Raw genomic sequence first — 24,935 nt, 5'->3', positions numbered from 1 at the left:
CTGAGCAACTTCACTTCTCATCAGTTTAAAGCAAGTAAGTATAATTATGAGAAAAAATATATAACCCATGGTAATCATAATCAAAAACATACAATAGATTCAAAAAAACCTAAAAGGAAAGAACTTAAGACTATTACTAATCAAAAGAAACTAATCAAACCATAAAAGAAGAAAAAAAACTACAAAGACAAATGGAAATCAAAGAATAAAATGACAAAAAAGGCAGACCTATCAATAATTACTTTGAATGTTAATAAACTAACTACTCTAATCAAAAGACCGAGTGGGTGAATGGATTAAAAAAATCCTAAGAATCTGCAAAATGCAGCTTTCTTAGGAGGAAAGGGTGGGCAGGAATAAAGTAGTAGTTTTGGATTAACAGATACACACTACTATATATAAAATAGATGATCAATGAGGACATACTATATCACACAGAGAACTATATTCAATATGTTGCAATAACCTATAATGGAAAATAATCTGAATGTATGTGCATCTGTATGTATGTATATATATATATATGAATCACTTTGCTGTACACTTATAATTAACACATTTTAAATCAATAATACTTCAATAAAAATAAAGAGAAAAATTATACAAAGCATCTTTTCTGACTACAGTATTATAAAACTAAAGATCAACTGCAGAAAGAAAAATAGGAAAAGAACAAAAATGTGGAGACTAAACACCATGATACTAAAATATCAATGGGTCAGTGATGAAATCAAAGAAATCAGAAAATGTTTTGAGACAAATAATATTGACAAAACTTAAATTCACAAAATCTATGGGATGTAGAGAAAGCAATTCTGAGAGAAGTATACAGGCCTTCCTGAAGAAACTATAAAAATCTCAAATAAGCAACCTAACCTAGGACCTAAATAATCAGAAAAAGAACAAACAAAGCCTAAGATGAAAAAGAACAAACAAAGCCTAAGATGAGCAGAAGGAAGGAAATAATAAAAATCAGAGAGGAAATAGAGACCAAAGCACAACAGAAAAGGTGAAATCAATACCTGGTTTGCTGAAAAGATGAAAAACAAAATTGACAAGTCTTTTGCAAAACTCATCAAGAGGAAAAAGAGAGATGATTCCAATAAAATAAGAAATTAAAGAGGAGAAATAACAATCATTATCACAGTGATACAAAAAAAAATACTATGAACAGTTATATACCAACAAATTAGACAACCTAAATGAAATGGACAAATTTCTAGAAACATAGAGCCTGCCAAAACTGAGTCAAAAAAAACCACAACAGTTTCAGAGGGAGATGAAGTAAGAAGCAGAGTTCAACTCTCTCCACAGAAACATTGAAAATATGTCTACAAGTGGAATGATTCACACAGAATAGCTACTGGATGCCTCTAGAAGACCTTAGACCTCTGAAAAGACAAGAAAACCTCCACATAACTGAGTAGGACAGAAAGCAAAAAAAAGAAAAAAAAGGAGTCAGGATGGGGCCCGTCTGGGGAGGGGACTGTAAAAGAGGAAGTGTTTCCACACCTTAGAAGTCTCCTCACCAGTGGAGAAATTAGACTGGAGGGGGCAGTTTTAGAGCCTAAAAGGGGGAAAGCAGCAACTTGTTTGTGGAAGGCAAAATGGAGTAAGTAACCTACACAGTGGATTGGCCTGTGTTCTCCAACCTGAGACACTCCTCTGGAGAAAGGGTGGGGGGTGGGTGCTGAAGCTCAGATTCCAAAGCTCAGTTGCAGGGAAAGGACCACGTTAGGTATGGAAACAGCCTGCAAAGTTCAAGCTGTGGCAACTGAGGGTGTACTAGGAAGAAGCCATGCCCCACCAGAGAGTCAAGGTGCCATTACTGGGAGAAGAACAAGGAAAGGGCTGGGCCCACCATTCAAGTTTCTTTCCTTATGAGAACTCCTAGGCAACAGGATTCTGCCTATAGTATATCCAGGGACTGGCGTGAATTGCCTCTACCATCTTGGGCTCCCGAGGTGGGCACTGGCCACCTCTTCTAGCCTGCAGGCAGATGCCAGGCCTCACCCCTACTGACCTGGAAGGGCACAGACAGATCCCAAAACTAGAAGTTCTTCCCACCCCTACTGATGCAGAAGGGTTTAGACAGATCTAGCCACTGGCAATTCTACTAGTAGACTATTCACTGCTGAATTGGAGGGGAGTGGATGGTGCAGCCACTGGGATTCCCATGAATGGCCCAGGACCTACCCATGCTGTCACAAAAGGGTGTGGACAGCTTCCAAAACTGGAGATTCCTTCAGCGGGTCAGAGACCCACCACTGATGACCTGGAAGAGCATGGACAGCTCCAGCCACCAGCAATTTCACCAGTGGGTCCCAGAAACTGCTCCCACTGATCTGGAAAGGCATGGTCATATCCTGACATCAGAAATTTCACAAGCAGTTCACAGGACCTGCCCTGCATGACCCAGAGGGGCATGGATGGATCCAACCACTGGTAATTCTGCCAGTGGGCTCAAGGACCTGCCCATGCTATCCCAAAAGGATGTTGATAGCTCCCCAAACTAAAATTATGCCAGTGGATCAGAGAGCCCTACCTCCACTGATCCAGCAGGGCATAGACAGTTTCAGCCACTAGCAATTCCACCATCGGGTCACTGAGGGGCATGACTCATCTGGCTGACTCAGAGGGGCATGGATGGACCAAGCCACCGGGAATTCTGCCAATGGGCCCCAGGACCTGACAGTGGGCCTCATGCTGTCCTGAAAGAAAGCAAGTGAAAGTGAAAGTCACTCAGTCTTGTCTGACTTTTTGCAATCCCATGGACTATACAGTCCATGGAATTCTCCACTCCAGAATACTGGAGTGGGTAGCCTTTCCCTTCTCCAGGGGGTTCTTCCCAATCCAGGGATCAAACTCAGGTTTCCCCCATTGCAGGTGGATTCTTTTACCAGCTGAGCTACAAGGGAAGCCCATGCTGTCCTGGGAGGACACTTATAGCTTCGGCAACCAGCAACTCCACCAGTGGGTGGCGGAACCCACTCAGCTGTCTCAGGAGCACATGGCTAGCTCTCCCTAATATGAAAGCTGTCAGTAGGTGGTGATAACCAATAAATAAAAGTCAAGGAACAGATGGTTTCACAGGTGAATTCTGTCAAACTTTCAGAGAAGATAACTCCTATCATTCTCAAACTCTTCCAACAATATTGCGGAGGATGGAACACTCCCAAGCTCATGGTAAGAGACCAACAACACCCTGATACCAAAACCAAAGACAGCACAAGACAAAGAAAATTACAGATCAGTATCACTGATGAACATAGACACAAAAATCCTCAACAAAATACTAGCAACCAGAATCCAACAACACATAAAAAGGATCACACACAATGATCAAGTGGAATTTATGCAAGGGATATAAGATTCGATATATGCAAATGATTACTGTGAAACAACATATTAACAAATTGAAGAATAAAAACCAAATGATCATCTCAACAGATGCAGAAAAAGCTTTTGACAAAATTCAACACCATTTATGACCAAAAAATCTCCAGAAAGTAGGAATAGTGAGAACCTACCTCAATGTGATACAGGTCACATATGACAAACCTACAAAAATTATTCTTAATAGTGAAAAATGAAAGAATTTCTTCTAAAATAAAAAACAAGACCAGGATGCTTATTCTCACCACTATTATTCCACATAATTGCATGTCATAGACCTGGCAATTAGAGAAGAAAAAAATAAAAGACGTTCAAATTGGAAAAGAAGTTAAATTGTCATTGTTGGTAGATGACATGAAATGATACATAGAAAATCCTAAAAATGCCACCAGAAAACTATTAGAACTTTTCGAAAAATTTGATGAAGTTCAGAATACAGAATTCATACACAGACATTACATTAATTTCTATACACTAACAGTGAAATATCTTAGAGATTAAGGAAACAATCTCATTTACCATCACACATAAATAAAATAAAATACCTATGAATAAACCTACCTAAGGAAGCAAAAGACCTGTTCACAGAAAACTGTAAGATACTGATTAATGAAGATGAAGGCAGCACAAACAGATGTAGAGATGTACCATATTTTTGTATTGAAAGAATCAATATTGTGAAAATGACTCTACTACCCAAAGCAACCTAGAGATGTAATTCGATCTCTATGAAATTACCAGTGGCATTTTTCAGAATTGGAACAAAAAATTTTTACAATTTGTATGGCAACACAAAAGACCCTGACTATCAAAGCAATCATGACAAAGAAAAATGGAAATGAAGGAACTGGATTCCCTGACTTCACACTATGCTACAAAGCTCCAGGAAACAAGGCAGTGTGATACTGGTCCAACATATGAAATATAAAAATATATAGAAAGTACAAAATACAGAAATACATCAATGGAACAGGTTAGAAAGCCTAGAGATAAACTTTTGCTTCTATAGTTAATAAATCTTTGAAAAAGACACAAGAACATACAATTGGAAAAAAGACAATCTCTTCAGTAAAAGATACTGGGAAAACTCCATGTAAAAGAATGAAATTAGAACATTCCCTGACACCATACACAAAAATAAATTCAATGGGTCAAAGACTTAAATGTGTATAAAGGCGGACACTATAAAGTTCTGAGAGGAAAACATAGGCAGAACATTCTTTGACATCAGATCAGATCAGATCAGTTGCTCAGTCGTGTCCGACTCTTTGCGACCCCATGAATCACAGCACGCCAGGCCTCCCTGTCCATCACCAACTCCCGGAGTTCACTCAGACTCACGTCCATCGAGTCAGTGATGCCATCCAGCCATCTCATCCTCTGTCGTCCCCTTCTCCTCCTGCCCACAATCCCTCCCAGCATCAGAGTCTTTTCCAATGAGTCAACTCTTCGCATGAGGTGGCCAAAGTACTGGAGTTTCAGCTTTAGCATCATTCCTTCCAAAGAAATCCCAGGGCTGATCTCCTTCAGAATGGACTGGTTGGATCTCCTTGCAGCCCAAGGGACTCTCTAGAGTCTTCTCCAACACCGCAGTTCAAAAGCATCAATTCTTCGGCACTCAGCCTTCTTCACAGTCCAACTCTCACATCCATACATGACCACAGGAAAAACCATAGCCTTGATTAGATGAACCTTTGTTGGCAAAGTAATCTCTCTGCTTTTGAATATGCTCTCTAGGTTGGTCATAACTTTCCTTCCAAGGAGTAAGCGTCTTTTAATTTCATGGCTGCAATCACCATCTGCAGTGATTTTGGAGCCCCCAAAAATAAAGTCTGACACTGTTTCCACTGTTTCCCCATCTATTTCCCATGAAGTGATGGGACCGGATGCCATGATCTTCGTTTTCTGAATGTTGAGCTTTAAGCCAACTTTTTCACTCTCCACTTTCACTTTCATCAAGAGGCTTTTGAGTTCCTCTTCACTTTCTTCCATAAGGGTGGTGTCATCTGCATATCTGAGGTTATTGATATTTCTCCCGGCAATCTTGATTCCAGCTTGTGCTTCCTCCAGTCCAGCGTTTCTCATGATGTATTCTGCATATAAGTTAAATAAGCAGGGTGACAATGTACAGCCTTGGTGAACTCCTTTTCCTATTTGGAACCAGTCTGTTGTTCCATGTACAGTTCTAATTGTTGCTTCCTGACCTGCATACAAATTTCTCAAGAGGCAGATCAGGTGGTCTGGTATTCCCATCTCTTCCAGAATTTTCCACAGTTTATTGTGATCCACACAGTCAAAGGCTTTGGCATAGTCAATAAAGCAGAAATAGAAGCTTTTCTGGAACTCTCTTGCTTTTTCCAAGATCCAGCGGATGTTGACAATTTGATCTCTGGTTCCTCTGCCTTTTCTAAAACCAGCTTGAACATCTGGAAGTTCACGGTTCACATATTGCTGAAGCCTGGCTTGGAGAATTTTGAGCATTACTTTACTAGTGTGAGAGATGAGTGCAATTGTGCGGCAGTTTGAGCATTCTTTTGCATTGCCTTTCTTTGGGATTGGAATGAAAACTGACCTTTTCCAGTCCTGTGGCCACTGCTGAGCTTTCCAAATTTGCTGGCATATTGAGTGCAGCACTTTCACAGCATCATCTTTCAGGATTTGGAATAGCTCAACTGGAATTCCATCACCTCCACTAGCTTTGTTCGTAGTGATGCTTTCTAAGGCCCACTTGACTTCACATTCCAGGATGTCTGGCTCTAGGTTAGTGATCACACCATCGTGATTATCCGGGTTGTGAAGATCTTTTTTGTACAGTTTTCTGTGTATTCTTGCCATCTCTTCTTAATATCTTCTGCTTCTGTTAGGTCCATACCATTTCTGTCCTTTATCGAGCCCATCTTTACAAGAAATGTTCCTTTGGTATCTCTAATTTTCTTGAAGTGATCTCTAGTCTTTCCCATTCTGTTGTTTTCTTCTATTTCTTTGCATTGATTGCTGAAGAAGGCTTTCTTATCTCTTCTTGCTATTCTTTGGAACTCTGCATTCAGATGCTTATATCTTTCCTTTTCTCCTTTGCTTTTCACTTCTCTTCTTTTCACAGCTATTTGTAAGGCCTCCCCAGACAGCCATTTTGCTTTTTTGCATTTCTTTTCCATGGGAATGGTCTTGATCCCTGTCTCCTGTACAATGTCATGTACCTCATTCCATAGTTTGTCAGGCACTCTATCTATCAGATCTAGGCCCTTAAATCTATTTCTCACTTCCACTGTATAATCATAAGGGATTTGATTTAGGTCATACCTGAATTGTCTAGTGGCTTTCCCCACTTTCTTCAATTTAAGTCTGAATTTGGCAATAAGGAGTTCATGGTCTGAGCCACAGTCAGCTCCTGGTCTTGTTTTTGCTGACTGTATGCTGCTAAGTCACTTCAGTCGTGTCCGACTCTGTGCGACCCCATAGACGGTAGCCCACCAGGCTCCCACGTCCCTGGGATTCTCCAGGCAAGAATACTGGAGTGGGTTGCCATTGCCTTCTCCAATGCATGAAAGTGAAAAGTGAAAGTGAAGTTGCTCAGTTGTGTCCGACTCTTAGCCACCCCATGGACTACAGCCCACCAGGCTCCTGTGTCCATGGGATTTTCCAGGCAAGAGTACTGGAGTGGGGTGCCATCACCTTCTCCGACCTGACTGTATAGAGCTCTCCATCTTTGGCTGCAAAGAATATAATCAATCTGATTTCGGAGCAAAAATTTTTTTTTGACCCACCTCCTATAGTAATAAAAATAAAAAAGAAAAATAAATGGGACCTAATGAAAATTAAAAGCTTTGCACAGGAAAGAAAAACATAAAAACAGCCATTAGATTGGGAGAAAATATTTGCAAATGAAGCAACTAACAAGGGATTAATCTTCAAAATATGCAAACAACTCATTCAGCTCAATATCCAAAAATCAAACAACCTAATCAAAGATTAGGGGAAAGATTTAAATAGACATGTCTCCAAAGAAGATATATAGATGGACCAAAAAAAAAAAAAAAAGATATTAAACATCCCTAATAAGCAAGAGAAATACAAATCAAAATTTCAGTGAAATATCACCTCACACCAGTGACAATGGACATAATAATAATAAAAAAAAAATCTACAAACAATAAATGCTTCAGAGGGTGTTGAGAAAAGGGACGCCTCATATACTGTTGGTAGGAATGTAAATTTATATAGCCACTGTGGAAAATAGTGTGAGGGTTCCTCAGAAAACTAAAAATAGAACTACCATATGACCCAGCAATCCCAATGCCTGGGCATATACCCGAAGAAAACCATAACCCCAAAATATACATGTACCCCAATATATATTGCAGCACTATTTACAATAGCCAGGACATGGAAGCAACCTAAATGTCCATCAACAGAGGAATGGATAAATAAAATGTGGTACATATATAATGGAATATTACCCCTTCATAAAAAGGAATGAAATAGTGCTATTTTCAAAGACATAGATAAACCTAGAGACTGTCGTACAGAGTGAAGTAAGTCAGAAAGAGGAAAACAAACATTGTATAATATCACATATATATGGAATCTAGAAAAATCTAGTACAGGTGAACTTATTTGTAAAGCAGGAATAGAGACATGGATGCAGAGAACAAACATAAGGATACCAAGGTGTGAAGAAGGGGCAAGAATGAATTAAGTTGTCGGGACTGACATATATACACTATTATGTATAAAATAGATAACTAATGAGAACCTGTTGTATATCACAGGGAACTGTAGTCAATGATCTGTGGTGACCTAAAAGGGAAGGAAATCTAAAAAAGAGGGGATATATGTATGCATATAACTGCAACACATCATTGTAAAGAAACTAGACTCTAATAAAAATTAAAAATAAGTGGGAAAAAAATAAAAACAGTTGGAACAGACAGATGACTAAAGTTGAAATTAATTGGTAGTTAAAATCCATTCAAACAAAAATCCAGGACCAGACAGATTTACCGGGGAATTCTACCAAACATATAAATCAAAACATACATCTATCTTTCTTAAACTATTCCAAAGCAATGACAAGGAGAGAACACTTCAATAGTAATTCTACAAGGCCAAAATTCAGTTCAGGTCAGTCACTTAGTTGTGTCTGACTCTTTGTGGCCCCGTGAACTGCAGCACGCCAGGCCTCCCTGTCTATCAACATCTCCTGGAGTTTACCAAGACTCATGTCCTTTAAGTTGGTGATGCCATCCAACCATCTTATACTCTGTCATCCCCTTCTCCTCCTGCCTTCAATCCTTCCAGCATCAGAGTCTTTTCCAATGAGTCAGCTCTTCGCATGAGGTGGCCAAAGTACTGCAGTTTCAGCTTCAACATCAGTCCTTCCAATGAACACCCAGGACTGATCTCCTTTAGGATGGACTGGTTGGATCTCCTTGCAGTCCAAGGGACTCTCAAGAGTCTTTTCCAGCACCACAGTTCAAAAGCATCAATCCTTCAGTGCTCAGCTTTCTTTATAGTCCAACTCTCATATCCATACATGACCACTAGAAAAACCATAGCCTTGACTAGACAGACCTTTGTTGACAAAGTAATGTCTCTGCTTTTTAATATGTTGTCTAGGTTGGTCATAACCTTCCTCCCAAGGAGTAAGTGTCTTTTAATTTCATGGCTGCAATCACCATCTGCATTAATTTTGGAGCCCCCGAAAATAAAGTCAGCCACTGTTTCCACTGTCTCCCCATCTAATTGCCATGAAGTGATGGGACTGGATGCCATGATCTTCGTTTTCTGAATGTTGAGCTTTAAGCCAAGTTTTTCACTCTCCACTTTCACTTTCATCAAGAGGCTCTTTAGTTCTTCTTCCCTTTCTGCCATAAGGGTGGGGTCATCTGCATATCTGAGGTTATTGATTTTTCTCCTGGCAATCTTGATTCCAACTTGTGCTTCATTCAGCCCAGTGTTTTTCATGATGTACTCTGCATATAAGTTAAATAAGCAGGGTGACAATATATAGCTTTGACATACTCGTTTTCCTATTTGGAACCAGTCTGTTGTTCCATGTCCAGTTCTAACTGTTGCTTCCTGACCTGCATACAGGTTTCTCAAGAGGCAGGTCAGGTGGCCAAATACTAAAATCAGAGAAAGGCATTGCAAAAAATAAAGTTTTACTTTCTTTTTTAAATTATTTACCTTTGATAGAGATGTAAATATTCTCAAGAAAATATTTGTAAACAGAACTCAATAATACACAAAAAGGAGTACACAACATGATTAAGTTACATTTATTCCAACATGGTGTTGGAGAAGATTCTTGAGAGTCCTAACCACAGAAATGCAAAAACAACAACAACAACAACAACAAAAATGAGAATACTATGAAGAATTAAGCCCAAAAAATTGACAACTGAGAAGAAATGGACAACTTTTTAGAAACACACAGCCCACAAAAATTTAGTCAAGAACTAGATAATTTGAAAAGATGAATCACTAGAAGTGAAATAGAATCTTTAATAATAATAATAATCTCCCTAGAAATAAAAGTCCAGGACCAGGTGGCTTCACAGGTGAATTCTACCAAATATAAAAAAATAATTTCTACTAATCCTTCCAAAAGATCATAAAGGAAAGAAAACTCCCAAATACATTATATGAATTTATCATCACCTGATACCAAAACCAGATAAAGATACCACCAAAAAAGCAAAGTACAGGACAATTTACTTGAATATAAATGTAAAAATTCTCAACAAAATATTATCAAACAGAATTCAACAACACATAAAAAAATCATGCACCATGACCACATGGGATTCATTCCAAGTTCACAAGGATAGTTTAACATATACAAATCAATGCAATATACCACATTAACAAAGAAAAGTCAAAAATCACATGATGATCTCAATAGATGCAGAAAAAGCATTTCAAAAAATTCAACATCCACTCATGATAAAAACTTACCAAAGTGGGTACAGAGGGAACATATATCAATATAGTAAAAGTCATTTACTACAAGGTCAGTCAGTAAAATACTCAACAGTGAATAGCTGAAAGCCTTCCTGTTAAAATATGGGACAAGACAAGGATCCTTACTCTCACAACTCCTACTTAACATAGTATTAGAAGTCCTAGCCACAACAATCCAATAAGAAAAATAAATAAAGGTAAACAAATTGGAAGGGAAGAGGTAAAATTGTTACTATATGCAGATGACATACTATATATAGAAAAAAACTAGGACCCCACAGAAAAACTAATAGATTTAATATATGAATTCAGCAAAGGAGTAGGACACAAGATTAGCCTTTGGAAATCAATTGAATTTATTTACACTAATGATAACCTATCCTAAAGGGAATGTAAAAGAAAAAGAGTGCTTTTCAAAAGCACACACACACACACAAAACAAAACACAAACAAACTTAGAAATAAATCTGACAAAGGAGGTGAACGATCTGTATGCTGAGACCTATAAAAAATACTAACAAAGAAAATTAAAGAGAATTCAGAGAAATAGAAAGATACCTCATGCTCTTGGATTAGAAGAACTAACACTGTTAAAATGGCAAAATTATGCAAAGCAGTCTACAGTTTTAATATGATCCCTATCAAATCTGTTGTTGTCCAGTGGCTAACTCATGTCTGACTCTTTGCAACCCCATCAACTGGAGCATACCAGGCTTCCCTGTCCTTCACTATCTCCCAGAGTTTGCTCAAACTCATGTCCATTAATTCAGTCATGTTATTTAACTGTCTTATCCTCTGTTGTCCCCTTCTCCTCCCACCTTCAATCTTTCCCAGCATCAGGGTCTTTTCCAATGAGTCAGTTCTTCACATCAGGTGGCCAAAGTATTGGAGCTTCAGCTTCAGGATCACTCTTTCCAGTGAATATTTAGGGTTGATTTCCTTTAGGATTGACCTGTTTGATCTCCTTGCTGTTCAAGGGACTCTCAAGAGTCTTCTCCAGCACCACAGCTTGAAAGCCATCAATTTTTCGGCACTCAGCCTTCTTTATGGTCCAACTCTCACACCTGTACATGACTGCTGGAAAAACCATAGCTTTCACTTTACAGACCTGTGTTGGCAAAGTGATGTCTCTGCTTTTTAATACACTATATAGGTTTATCACAGTTTAGCCTATCAAATTACCCACAACATATTTCACAGAAATAGAACAAATAAGACTAAGATTTATATGGGACCATAAAAGACACAGAATTGCCCAAACAATTCTGGTGGGGGGAAACAGAAAGCATATGTCCTTCAGACTTCAGACAACACTACAAAGTTTCAGTAATAAAAGCAGTGTGGCCTTGGTGCAAAAGCAGCCGTATGTTTCAATGGAATAGAATGGAGAGCCCAGAAATAAACCCACACACTTAAAGTTAATAAATCTTCCACAAAGAAGGGAAGACTATAAAGTGGAAATAAAACAGTGTCTTCAGCAGGTGATACTGGGACTGTTGGATAACTGCATGGAAATCAATGATATTAGAACACACCCTCACACCATGCAAAAAAATAAACTCAAAATGGCTTAAAGACATGACACCATGGAACATCTAGAAGAGAAAATATGCAAAATATTCTCTGACATAAATTGTTTCAATGTTTTCTTAATCTCCCAAGGCAATGGAAATAAAACTAGAAATAAACAAATGTGACCCAATCAAACTTACAAGCTTTTGCACAAGAAAGGAAACCATAAAACAAACAAACAAAGACAACCTACAGAATGGAAGAGAGCATTTGCAATTGATGTTACTGAAAATGACTTAATCTCCAAATTATATAAAGCATGCATCCTCAGTCACTAAGTCATGCCCAGCTCTTTTGTGACTCTATGGACTGCAGCCCACCATGCTCCTCTGTTCATGGGATTTTCCAGGCAAAAGTACTGGAGTGGATTGCTATTTCCTTCTCCAGGGGATCTTCTTGACCCAGGGATTGAACCTGTGTCTCTCTCTTCTCCTGCAGTCCAGGCATATTCTTTACCACTGAGACACTGGGGAAGCCCCCCAAATGTACAAAGAGCTCATACAATTCAGCAACAAAAACAAATACAAACAATCCAATCAAAAAATAGGTAGAAGACCTATAGATATGTCTCCAAAGAAGTCATAGACATACAGATGGCCAAGAGGCACAGGAAAACATGCTCAACATCACTAATGTTAGAGAAACACAAATCAAAACTACAATGAAGTACCACCTCACAGCAGTCAGAATGGCCATCATTAAAATGTATACAAACAACAAATGCTGGCAAGGGTTTGGAGAAAAGCAAACCCTTGTACACCACTGGTGGGAATGTAAGTTTGTGTAGCTGCTATGGAAAACAGTATGGAGGTTCTCAGAAACTAAAAATAGAATTGCCATATATATAATCCAACAATTCCACTCCTGGGCATATACCTTGACAAAAATACAATTCAAAAAGATACATGCACCCTCTATGTTCATAGCAGCACTATTCACAATAGCTGAGACGTGGAAGCAAAATAAATGTCCATCAACAGAGGAATGAATAAAGAAGATGTGGTACATATAGATGATGGAATATTACTCAACATAAAAAGGAACACAGTTGAGTCATTTGTAAACACATGAATGGACTTAGAAACTCTTATATAGAGTGAAATAAGTTAGAAACAGAAAAACAAAAATATATTAATGCATATATGTGGAATCAGTGATCTTATTTGCAAAGCACAAATAGCGACATAGATTCAGAGAACAAACAAGTGGATACCATGGGGGAAAGCAAGGGTTGGATGAACTGAGAGATTGGGATGAATAGATACACATTAATGATACTATGTATAAAGTAGATAAGTAATGAGAACCTACTGTGTAGCACAGAGAACTCTACTCAATGCTCTGTGCTAAGTGAGAAGGAAATTAAAAAAAAGAGAATATATATATATGTGTGTGTGTGTATAGCTGATTCATTTTGCTGTTCAACATTGCAGAGAAACAACATTGCAGAGCAAATATACTCCAGTAAAAATTAATTAAAAAGTAGGTCTAACCATATAGCACAGGGAAATATATCTAATATCTTATAATAACATATAGTGGATAAGTATCTGAAAAAGAATATATATATAACTGAATAACCTTGCCATATACCTGAAGCTAACACAACATTGCAAATTAATTATACTTTAATTTAAAATGGTTAAAAAAAAATAAAATTAGCATTTAATTAGCATAAGCGACCTCAACAGTTGAGTGGTTCGAGATGGATGATGTGTGGGAAAAGCCTTGGCAGATGTAAGAAGCAGGTGGCAAGTTGGCCTCATGTCCCACAGCTGAGATTCCTATGATGCATGTGAGCCCTGGAAGGAATAGAACCCTAAAATTGAACTTTACAACTGGTGAGGAAGTTACTTTCTAAGATAGGATGGGAAAGTGGCAATGATTACATTAAAGTGCATGATTAAGTCAAGGTTGAACAATTGTCATTTTTATTTTTCTTTTAAAATTTTTATTTTGTATTGAGGTGTATCTGATTAACAGAATTGTGATAGTTTTGGGTGATAAGAGACACAGGAGAGATGGGTTCGATCCCTAGATTGGGAAGATCTCAGAGAGAAGGAAACAGCAGCCTACTGAGTCAATTCCTAGGTAGGCTGATAAGTCCCAAGGAGGAGAGAGGGGTCTGGAATTCTCAAGCAGGAGGAAAGGACAAACTTTTTTTTTCTACATTCCTTAGTCTTAGTAATGATTAAATAAGTGAAAATGAAGTTGTTCAGTCATGTCTGACCCTTTGCGACCCCATGGACTATAGCCTAACAGGCTCCTCCATCCATGGGATTCTCCAGGCAACAATACTGGAGTGGGGTGCCATTTCCTTCTCCAGGGGATCTTCCCGACCCAGTGATTAAACCCACCCAGTGATTAAACCTGCATTGTATGGTCTCCTGCATTGTAGGCAGATGCTTTACTGTCTGAGCCACCAGGGAAGTATTCTCCTTCTTGAGAACCTTCTGACTAATCCTGTTATTTTAAAATGTATATTATGGGAGTGGGTCTGGTAAAATCTTTCTATTGTTAGTTCTAATCCTGTCATCTTAAAATATAAATTGTGGGAGTGGATCTAGTAAGATCTTTACAGCCTTGAAACAATCTTTTGATTTATTATAATGACTACTTAAAAAGTATATAGCTCCCTTGCTAAGACTAGCAAGGGGGGCACTCTTCATCCCCTTTCTGATGTCTATGTCAGAAGCTTTCTCTGTCCCTTTTTCACTTTTGTAAAACTCTGCTACACAAAAGCTCTTGAGGGATCAAGCCTGGTCCCTGGTCCTAAAGCTAAATCTGCTTCAGAGACCATGAATTTGACACCATTCACCATAAGCTATCACTGCTCTAGTGTTCTTGCCTGAAAAATCCCACAGACAGAGGAGCCTTGTGTGCAAGGGTCACAAAGAGTTGAACACAACCGAGTGACTAAGGTCTCTCTCTCTCTCTCTCTCTCTCTCTCACACACACACACACACATATAGGTTTCCCAGGTGGTGCTAATAACTAGTGGTAAAGAATCCACCTGCCAATACAAGAGATGTGGGTTTAAGCCCTGGGTTGGGAAGATCCCCTGGAGGAGGGCATGGCAACCCACTCCAGTACTCTTGTCAGGAAAACCCAATGGATGGTACAGCTTGGCAGGGTACAGTCCATAGGGTCACAAAAAGCCAGGACACAACTGAAGTGATTTGAACATGTGCCACACACACACACACCCACACCCACAAAATGGGATATAACTTAGCCATAAAAGAGAGTGAAATATTACCAAGATAGAGACAAATACTATATGATATAATTCATATGTGGAATCTAAAAAGTAATACAATTGAATGTATATATAAAACAGGAATGGGCTTCCCTGGCGGCTCAGACTGTAAAGAATCTGCCTGCAATGTGGGAGACTTCAGTTTGATCCCTGGGTTGGGAAGACTCCCTGAAGAAGAGAATGACTGTCCACTCCAATATTCTTGCATGGAGAATGCCATGGAAAGAGGAGCCTGGCGGGCTACAGTCCATGGGATTGCAAAGAGTAGGACACAATTGAGTGACTAACATCATTTCATTGCATTTCACAAAACAGGAACAGACTCTCAGACATGGAAAACAAACTTATGATTACCCAAAGTGAAAGGGGAGGGAAGGCTATAGGATTAACAAATACAAATTGCTAGACCTGAAATAGATAAGCAACAATAATTTATGGTCTAGCACAGGGAATTATACCCAATAACATGTAATCACCTATATCAAACATAATCTTAAAAAAGAATCTCTATGTTATACACCAGAGACTAACACACCTTTTTATTAATAAATCAACTATATTTCAAATAATTTTTTTAAATAATTGAAAAAATACTCTGCATATCAATGCAAAAATAAGGCAGGTAGTATAAAATATGATTTAAGAATTATGATCTCAGTTTTCACTGTGTGTACAACTTTATACAAACAAAACAACTAAAAAGCTAATATTTTTTTAACCATCCACTCATTGATTATTGTTTTATCTAAGTCTAATTATGAAAGCAATTTACCTTTTACTAATATAATGAGCATTTGCAACACACATAGAAAAAGCCTCATTTAAAGTATCAAGAAGAGAGGGTAAAATGCTACCCAAGTTAATGAAAGCAAATTATACAACATTTTTTTAAATGGATGAACTTTCTTCCCCCACGTACTATCAAGTTAAAGGAAAGATGAGACACAACAAGTTAAATTCAGCTGCTGCTGCTAAGTCGCTTCAGTCATGTCCGACTCTGTGCGACCCCATAGATGGCAGCCCACCAGGATCCCCCGTCCCTGGGATTCTCTAGGCAAGAATACTGGAGTGGGTTGCCATTTCCTTCTCCAATGCATGAAAGTGAAAAGTCAAAGCGAAGTCGCGCAGTCGTGTCTGACTCTTAGCAACCCCATGGACTGCAGCCTACCAGGCTCCTCTTAAATTCAGCTAGGCTTCAGCAATAAATGATGCTGTCTTCAGGTCATTTCTGGAGGCTTAGCTCTACCTAAAGAGTGAAAGTGCTTCCTTTAAGACATATTTATAGGTAGTTGAGCTACAGTATTATCAATTGTTTTAACTACTCATCCCATGATGTAGAGTTTAAAGATAAATTTACAGATATGGGTGTTCTAGATGTGTTTCCATCTTTTAGGTTTGATCTTTTAGGCCTAATCTTACATCCCCTACTGATGAGTAGCACATGCCCATGTAAATAACTTAAGCCACGTCTGACTCTATGTGGCCCCCTGGACCGTAGCACCGCAGGCTCCTGTGTCCATGGGATTCTCCATGCAAAAATACCCACTGGAGTGGGTTACCATGCCCTCCTCCAGGGGATCTTCCCAACCCAGGGATCAAATCCACGTCTCATGTCTCCTGTGTTGGCAGGTGGGTTCTTTACCACTAGCAACACCTGGATGAGTAGAGGGCCACTATAATGCCGTGATTTATTTCAGTTCAGTTCAGTTCAGTAGCTCAGTCGCTCCAACTCTTTGCAACCCCATGAATCGCAGCACGCCAGGCCTCCCTGTCCATCACCATCTCCCAGAGTTCACTCAAATTCACGTCCATTGAGTTGGTGATGCCATCCAGCCATCTCATCCTCTGTCATCCCCTTTTCCTCCTGCCCCCAATGCCTCCCAGCATCAGAATCTTTTCCAATGAGTCAACTCTCCACATGAGGTGGCCAAAGTACTAGAGTTTCAGCTTTAGCAGCATTCCTTCCAAAGAACACCCAGGGCTGATCTCCTTCAGAATGGACTGGTTGGATCTCTGTGCAGTCCAGATGATTTATTTAGGTAATTCCAAAAAGCAGTAATCACTGAGATTCCTTGAAAATTTTGTATTCAGCACTCTTCCCTGCATGTTACCTATAGTTTCTCATTTAATTTTGACAATGGCCCAACACAGTAAATACTGCCATTATTGTTTCCATTTTACAGATAAGGAAGTTGAGGCCACATAGAGGTTAACATGATCATACCCTTAGTAAGGATACACACCCAGGCAGTCTTGTTCCAGAAGCTATGCTAACATCATGCTACCTCTTTCCCCAAACTTCTCTATTCCTTGCCAGAGGACTGCATTATTCAGTGTCATTACTTTAAAATTATGGCAAAGAGACATCTGTTGAATGTTAATATTTCAGTAAAAGGATGCATGAGAAGGATGAAATGCCACAGCTGAGACCTGACTTGGGAGAAGTCAAACTAGGCTGCTCAAGTGATGCATCAAGGCACCAAAATCAAACAAAAAAAAAACTGGTAAAGGCAAGGTTCTCTATCTCATACTTACTTCCATGATTGTCCTTAACAACTATTGAAAATCCTTCCAGGCCACAGGCTTTGGTCTCCTTGGGTCCTGTACCACAAATCCTCATTTAGCATGGTGTGTGATTGCAGCTTCATCTCTGTTACGAGCCTGAGTAGGTTGAACTTTCAGCCCTAAGAATATTAGCTGAATCGGTGGGAAACCTATGTACCTGTCAGTCAATGGAGCTTGCTCCTCACCTGATGCCTCTCCTCCTGGAGAGGATCACAATTCTTTTTTATTTCATTTGCCTCATTTCCAAACTATATCCCAGCAATTTCATCCCTGTGGAAATGAAGCATTGCTTTGAACACCTCATTGCTTAAGTGGTCCAGATGTCTTTCAAAGAATCTCTGCTATCTCATGTTTTCCAACAGCTTAGTGATTATCAAGAATCCAATCTTCCTCCAAACTAATCACCTCAAACATGCTCTACCTCACACCTAAAGCTTTGAACATTTCTGCTACTTAACAAATATTATTGTCTTGCCTCGCCTCTGTCCCATTGGGAAAGAGACGATATAGGATATTATCCAGGTTCTCCAAGGGTAACTGAATCTGCATCATGGGGGACATATATTGTCCTATTTTCTGACTCTTGATATTTTCTCTTTTATTCTCATCTTCCAGGCCTCCCATGCTCCTTTATCTGAGTCCCCATTTGGGATAGGAAAGAAAGGGGCAGGTCACAACCTTTAAGAGAATGGTGCAAGTGTTAAGAAGAACAGGATATGACAAAAATTGATTAAAATCTACTAGGTCCAAGGTGGCAGAAGATTCAAATTTCAGTGTACCTTGAGCCTCATTGTATGCTCACTGTCATACACTGGCATGCTAAATGACACAGGTTTCCCTAGTGGCCCAGATGGTAAAGAATCTGCCTCCAGTGTGGGAGACCCCTTCATGTTCAATTCCTGAATCTGGAAGATCCCCTGGAGGAGGAAATGGCAACCCTCTCCAGTATTCTTACCTGAAGAATCCTATGGACAGAGGAGCTGGGTGGGCTACAGCTCATGGGTCACTAAGAATTGGACACGACTGAGCAACTAGTACTTTCCTTTCTACTAAATAACACACCCATGGTGCCATGCGAGTTCCAAGGCAAACCATAAAAGGCCAAAAAGTGGGTGGTGTCCCAATTCCTAGAAATCCCCACCCCTTCTCCAAGATAGCTAGACTATTCCTCCCACTTCATAGCCTATGAAATTACCCAGCCGCCCAAATTAACCACCCTACATTTGGGGCCTACCTCTTGTCTTCTGATATATCCCACATACTGTCTATGGAGTGTGTCTCTCTCTAACTAACACTTTCACTTTACCGTCTCACTCTTGAATTCTTCCCTGCAGAAAACTATGGACCCTTACTTGGTGGCCTATCCCAGGCACTCACCAGAGACCTGGGCATGGCCATCCAATCACACCTTCATTTTCTTGCATTAAAGACTGAGTGCCAAGCCCACACAGACTATGACAGCATTTACTTCTATCACTAGCTGGAAACATTATGAAAATCTACACTGAAGGAAACTTTTTCAAGCTGAGTTTCTGTCAAGCAATTGGAGGAGCATGTGGTTTTGTGGTAATATTTGTCAGAGTGAGTTGTGGAAGTGGCTAAGAGTTGTGAGTGGTAGATGATTAATTCTGTGCTCACAGGGCTGTGTGAAGGGTGCTCTACCCATTACCCATCAGTTTGTGGTCTCTTCCAAAGCTGATAAAAATCCCTCATTATTAGACACAATAATATCACAGGCTATTTTTTCATAAAAATATTTTCACATGTGGAATAAAAATTACCATCTGATAGGTTTCCAATGGAAATTATTTAAAGAAAAACTAATTTGTATGAGTAGGGTAGAACTTTTTTAGTAGAGTGCATCTCAGTGCAATTATTCTTTCTCTTATAGGTTAATTCAACACATATGGACCAGGTTGTATGCTAGGAGCTTAGGATACCTTTGGGTTTATAGTCTAACTGGGGGGGAAAAAAAATTATACATTTGAGTTCTCAGATGACCAGGTTAAATCACACATGACAAGCAGGAAAAGGATAAAACCTGTTTGAGAGAGTCTGGCAAATTGGAACAACTAAAATAAATTCAATATGGCTAGAGCAAGGTGAGAGAGTGATAAGCCATGACATGATCTCAGAGAGAAAGAGAGCATGCAAAAGGGAGTACATGAGCATATACTGGGACATCTTCCTGGTTGATGAGAAATTATTGTAAGATTTTAAGTAGTAGCATGATATGATCAGAATTTTACTTTTAAAGGATTATGCTGGTTTCAATAAGGGGATAAGTAGGAGTAACAAGAAGAAAGATGTAGTGGCTTTGACTAGGCTGGTGATGGGATACAGAGAAAGCCGAAAGAAAAGAATAGAAAAATTGGACAAAATTGACATTGTTCAGAAGAGTGAAACTTTTAAATATGGCAAATCCCCATTCTCATGATCTGAGCAAATGCACCTATCTCACTAGTTTCAGCTAAAATTAGCCTGCCCCTTCAAGAATTAGGTTTCATTCACAATAATCTTCTTTCAGTTCCTTGACTTCAAAAACTCTTTGCCACTCTTGGTCCTTTTCATATATATTCCCTCTTCCTAGAATGCTCTCTCTACTCATGTTCATGCAAAGCCTTCCCTCCTGGAATCTTGTCTTGAATCCCTGATCTAGATTAAATATCCCCGTTGCACACTGATTTTTGTGTATGCCAGTTACACTTGAGTATTTCTGTATGGAGAAGGATAGTTTCTCTTCCATCACAGTACGGACCTTGTCTACCTTGCTCTTAAACTTATTCACGTGGGGAGGACCCTGCCTACACAAAGTAGGCACTCAGTATGTGTTTTTAAATAGATAAGCAAACTCAGATGGTGAATCTTTATTAAGTCTATCCCAATTAATTTGGCTACCATGGTAAAATTAGTGTGGCCAAAATATTTGGTATACTTGGGTTATTTCTGGGAAAAGATGCTTGATGATGACTACTGTATACAGGGAATGATCATGGACTTTCAGTTGGTAGCATAGGCTACCTGGTCTAAACTCCCATGGTTCCTAATCTTCATTTCATAGTTTCATAACCTTCAGAGATTTTAAGAGTACTGATGCTTAGGTCTCATCTCAGAGCAACTGAATCAGAATCTCATAATATTGAAGATGGGCACTGGTATTTTTAGATTATCATGATAATTCAATATATATAATAGATTACTACTATGTAACATTTACTGACTATATCTGACAAGAATCACAAATGTATAGATCTAGTGACCAGTGTATTTCTTTAAACTACTAAACTCACAAAACCAGCAACTATATCATTACCAACATGGCAATTCACTTGTTCAGACTCTCTCAAACATGTACTAGGTACCTTTTATGCATCATTACTACAGTAGGTAATAGAAATGCAGACATTATTAGGACTGAGGGTACCTAGAAATACTATTTCCTACACAGATGACACTATCTTTATAGCAGAAAGTGAAGAACTAAAGAGCCTTTTGATGAAAATGAAAGAGGAGAGTGAAAAAGTTGGGTTACAACTCAACATTCAGAAAACTAAGATCATGGCATCTGGTCCCATCACTTCATGGCAAATAGATGGGGAAACAGTGGAAACAGTGACAGACTTTATTTTGGGGGGGGGGGTCCCCAAAATCACTGCAGATGCTGAATGCAGCCATGAAATTAAAAGATGCTTGCTCCTTGGAAGAGAAGTTTTGACCAACCTAGACAGTATATTAAAAAGCAGAGATATTACTTTGCCAACAAAGGTCCACCTAGTCAAAGCTATGGTTTTTCCAGTAGTCATTTATGGATGTGAGAATTGGACTATAAAGAAAGCTGAGCACTGAAGAATTGATACTTTTGAACTGTGGTTTGGAGAAGACTCTTGAGAGTCCCTTGGGCTTCAAGGAGATTCAACCAGTCCATTTGAAAGGAAATCAGTCCTGAATATTCATCGGAAGGACTGATGCTGAAGCTGAAACTCCAATACTTTGGCCACCTGATGCAAAGCACAGACTCATTTGAAAAGACCCTGATCTTGGGAAATATTGAAGGCAGGAGGAGAAGGGGATGACAGAAGATGAGATGGTTGGATGGCATCACCGACTCAATGGACATGAGTTTGAGTAAACCCCGGGAGTTGGCAATGGATAGGGATGCCTGGCCTGCTGCAGTCCCTGGGGTCACAAAGATTCAGACATGACTGAGCAAATGAACTGAACTGAACCTGAGATAACAATACATAGAAGTTGCCAATTCCATAATATGCCTGAATTGTGTATTGGGAATCACTTATTAATATTTTCATTGATTTAACTCTGAAAACCCTTATCTCCATATTTTATTTTCTAATCTAGTTATGCTCATGTTTATTTTTTCTTCTTATATATGCTTTTGTAATTTTTCTATGAACTATACTTCTTAATGTTATACATTAGACATAGTCATAAAATAAAAGTGTCTATTAAGATTCATCAGTCTGTGCCTGTGACTGTCTCTCATCTTCAAACTACAGAGGAGGTTTCTAATGAATTACTCAGAACAATTCTTATTTTGTAGGAGAAAAAGTATCTTGACTTCTGCCCAGAAATTGTGTTTAAAAGCATACCTTGAAGACATTGTGAGTTCAATTTCAGACCACCACAATAAAGTGAATAATTCAGTAAAGTGAGTTACAGGAAACTTTGATTTCCCAGTGAATATAAAAGTTATTTTTACACTATGGTGTAGTCTATTAAGTGTGTAATAACATTATGTCTGAAAAAATTATGTAAAAATACTGTATTGCTAAAAATTCTAACCATTATCTGATATTGAAGCAAATCATATACATATTTTTTTTTCTTTGCTGGTAGAGGGTCTTGTCTTAATGTTGACAGTTGCTGATTAATTAGGATGATTTTTGCTAAAGTTGGTATGGCAATTTAAGACAACAATGAAGTTTGTGACATAGATTGACTTTTCTTTTTACAAATGATATCTCTGCAGCATGTAATGTTATTTGATAGCATTTTACTCACAGTAAAATATATTTTAAAATTGGAGCTAATCCTCTCAATTCTTGCCTCTGCTATATCAACCAAATTTATGTAATATTCTTATTCCCTTCTTATAATTCCAATAATCTTCACAGAATTATCACTAGGAGTAGATTCCATTTCAAGAAACCATTTCTTTCATTATCCTTAAAAAACACCTCTTCATCCATTCAAGTTTATCATGAGATTACTATTCAGTTACATCTTTAGGCTCCACTTCTAGTTCTCTTGTTATATCCAGCACATCTGCAGTTACTTTCTTCACTGAAGTCTTGAACCCTTCAAAGTCACCCGTGAAGACTGGAATCAACCTCTTCCAAACCCTTGTTATTAATGTGATGTTTTTTGCTCCTCCCATTAATCATAAATATTCTTCAACGGATCTGGCATGGTGAGTCTTTTCCAGAGTTTTTTATTTTCCCTAGATCCATCAGAAGAATAGCTAGTTAAAACAGCTGTAGCCTTACAGAACGTATCACATTAAAAATACTTATCAGAGCTCTTAAATGACCAGGTACATTGTCAACAAGCATTAATATTTTGAGAGGAATCATTTTTTTCTGAGCAGCAGGTCTTAACAGTGTACTTAAAAATATTTAGTAAGCAACATTGTAAACAGGTGTGCTTTTAACCCCCCCTTTTTTTTCTGTTCCTTTCATAGAGCACAGAGTAGAATCATCATAATTCTTAAGCGATCTAGGATTTTTGAAATGGGAAATGAGCATTGGCTTCAACCTAAAGCTCCCAGATGCATTAGCCTGTAACAAAGAAATCGGCCTCCCCTTTGAAGCCAGACATTGACTTCTCCTCTCTAGCTATGAAAGTCCTAGATGGCATCTCCTTCTAATATAAGGTTGTTTCATCTACATAGAAAATCTGTTATTTAGTGTGGCCACCTTCATTAGTTATTGTAACTAGATCTTCTGGATAATTTGCTGAAGCTTCTACATCAGCACATGTCACTTCACCTTGCACTTTTATGTTATGGAGGCAACTTCTTAAACCTCATAAACCACCCTCTTCAAGCCTCAAATTTCTGCAGTTTCCTCACCTCTTTCAGCCTTCTCAGAAATGAAGAATTAGAATCTTGATCTGGATTAGACTCTTTCTTAAGGGAATGTTGTGGCTGGTTGGATCTTTGTTCCAGATTATTAAAACTTTTCTTGTATAAAAAATAGGCTGTTTCTTTTTTGTCATTCATATGTCCATTGGAGTAACACTATTAATTTCCTTCAGGAGCTTTTCCTGTGCATTCACAACTTGGCTAACTTTGGAGTAAAGAGGCCTAGCTTTCAGCCTACTTTGGCTTTCAACATGCCTTCCTCACTAAACTTAGTCATACCTGGCTTTTGATTTAAAGTGAGAGATATAATAGAATTCTTTCAAGTAATTATAGAAGAGTTAACTCCTATCCTTCTCAAACTTTTCCAAAAAGTTGCAAGAGAAGAATTCTTAAGCTCATTCTACAAGGCCACAATCACTTTGATACCAAAAACAAAGATATCACACTCAAAAAAGAAAATTACAGATCAATATCACTGATGAACAAAGATGTAAAAATCCTCAACAAAATAGTAGCACACAGAATCCCACACCAAATTAAAAGGATCACATACCATGATCAAGTGGGATTTATCCCACAGATGCAGGGACTCTCCAATATATGTAAATCAATCAATGTAATACATGTTAACAAACTGAAAAATTAAAACCATATGATCTCTTTGAATTATGATTTTCTCAGGGTATATGCCAAGTGAGATGGGGGCCTGGAAGGAAGGTCCAAGAGAGAGAGAATACATGTACACATATAGCTGATTCATTTCATTGCCCAGTGGAAACAAACATAACATTGTAAAGCAACTATATCTAAATTTATGCATATGTATATATATATGATCATCTCAATAGATGCAGAAAATACTTTTGACAAAATTCAACACTATTTATGATAAAAATTCTTCAGAAAGTGGTCACAGCGGGAACAAACCTCAACATGATAATGGTCATATACAATAAACCCACAACAACCATCATTTTCAATGGTGAAAAACTGAAAGCATTTCCTCTAGAATCAAGAATAAGACAACGATGTCCCCACTCGCCACTATTATTTAGCATAGTTTTGAAAATCCTAGCCACA

The 24,935-nt window shown here is 38.5% G+C and overlaps 1 long non-coding RNA gene across 2 annotated transcripts in view; it reads right to left on the bottom strand.

Moving 5' to 3' along the window:
- Positions 1–24,935, bottom strand: part of LOC129646465 (uncharacterized) — a 100,812-nt gene that overhangs the window by 11,542 nt on the left and 64,335 nt on the right. The window contains exon 2 of one of the 2 annotated variants that reach the window (XR_008711940.1): positions 22,363–23,213. This is a non-coding gene — a long non-coding RNA (uncharacterized LOC129646465). Of the gene's footprint in view, positions 1–22,362; positions 23,214–24,935 lie in introns of those variants that run through there. The other variant, XR_008711939.1, reaches the window with a different exon arrangement.

The sequence above is a fragment of the Bubalus kerabau genome, chromosome 3 (genome assembly GCF_029407905.1).
Source record: "Bubalus kerabau isolate K-KA32 ecotype Philippines breed swamp buffalo chromosome 3, PCC_UOA_SB_1v2, whole genome shotgun sequence".
In the NCBI taxonomy this organism is placed as follows: Eukaryota; Metazoa; Chordata; class Mammalia; order Artiodactyla; family Bovidae; genus Bubalus; species Bubalus kerabau.
Note: the sequence above shows the minus strand (reverse complement) of the source record. Positions and strands in the feature narration are given on the sequence as shown.